Source organism: Pongo pygmaeus, chromosome 18, assembly GCF_028885625.2.
Source record: "Pongo pygmaeus isolate AG05252 chromosome 18, NHGRI_mPonPyg2-v2.0_pri, whole genome shotgun sequence".
Taxonomy (NCBI): Eukaryota; Metazoa; Chordata; class Mammalia; order Primates; family Hominidae; genus Pongo; species Pongo pygmaeus.
Window position 1 is genome coordinate 74,951,619 of NC_072391.2, and position 1,507 is coordinate 74,953,125.

Genomic DNA, 1,507 nt, shown 5'->3' on the forward strand with positions numbered 1-1,507 from the left:
GCTCGTAGCAGCCAAGCTCCAAGCCAGAGGGAACAGGGCAAAGGGAATAGTTTCCAGAACTGAGGGGGAAAAGAGCCATGTAGAATTGGCTACTTTGAAAGGAGTGGTGACTGTAGTTAAAGGTCAATGACAGTCTAGGGTGACCTTGCAGCAAGGGAGACAGGAAATAGATAACCTGATGTTTAAAGGAGGGTGATGACTGCCAAGGGGGTGTGGGAGGGGTTGTGGGGTGCTGTTAATTTCTATTTCTTGATTTGGAATGCCAGCTGCACATGTGCTCACTATAAAAATTCATTCACTAGTACACGTACGCTATACATCAATTTTAAATATTAAAAAGAAGTAGCCTGGCTGCTCTCTCTTCACTCCTTCTCCTTTCCCTACCATTCCCTATAAGAGATTCCTATTGTCCGAACCAGTTGGTGGTGGCCAGAGTCCTAATGAGGTATTTCCTTATGACGACATTCATCCTACGTGGTGGTGGAGAGCTACATGGCACAGGGTGGAGAGTGGACCCAGAGTATATATAGCCCACCTAGAATATAAAGGGTATGAGACAAATGCCCCATCTACTATCAGGCTGTTTGGAGAAAGTGTCAGAGAACTTAGCTTTCTGTCTCCAGGCTGCAGAGTCAGCAATTAGAAAGTTTCCCCAGTATTTCTCACTCACTTAGGACATCCTCCTGCAAATCCATACTTTCCAGGTCAAGAAACCAGGAATTTATCAAGAGCATCAGGAAACTCCCAAAGAGAAGGAGCCGGATCCTGAATTCCAGAGCTGGAACTTGACAATACGTTCAACATCCCCATCATCCCTAAAAGCTGGGGAGGAGTTTGTGTCTAGGCCACTCCTTCTCCTTCCTTCTTCATCCTTTGGGTAAATGTTGAGCCACTACAGGAAGAGAAAACAAGTTTACCAAGCATCAGCCACACTGCTAAGAACTTTGCAAATGTCATCTCACTCAATGTCACAACCACCATATACAATGTCCTACTTTTTAGATAAAGAGTTTGAGGGCTGGGGCATTTAAGTAACCTCCTGAAGACACATAGTGAATTGACACATACTCTTTGCAAGGTCTGGGCTATACTTAGCTCCAGGGCCAGGAAGCTAAGCTCTTACAAACAAATGCATTAGCAGGGCATATGAGGTCCTGGACAATCTGGTGCCACCTTTCCTTTACCAAGCAGTGGAGGTCAGCTTTGGGGCATTTCATTGTCTATGGATAAGCTCACATCTGCCAGGCTACTAGATATGAGAAACTCACACCTGGGTTCTATGGAGGTGTTGATCTTGAGACATTCATTTATACATTCTCACATATCTTCAACACAGGGAAGTCTAGGTTAGTGATAGCAGCATGGACTTGAGAATGAGGCTGACCTGTCAGTCCTGCTACCTACTTGCTGTGTGATCTTAGTGATCCTTCTTAACCTCCCCAGCCTCCTTTTTCTTGACTTTAAAATAAAGATGGTAATTATATCTACCTTGCAGAATTCTTGTGAA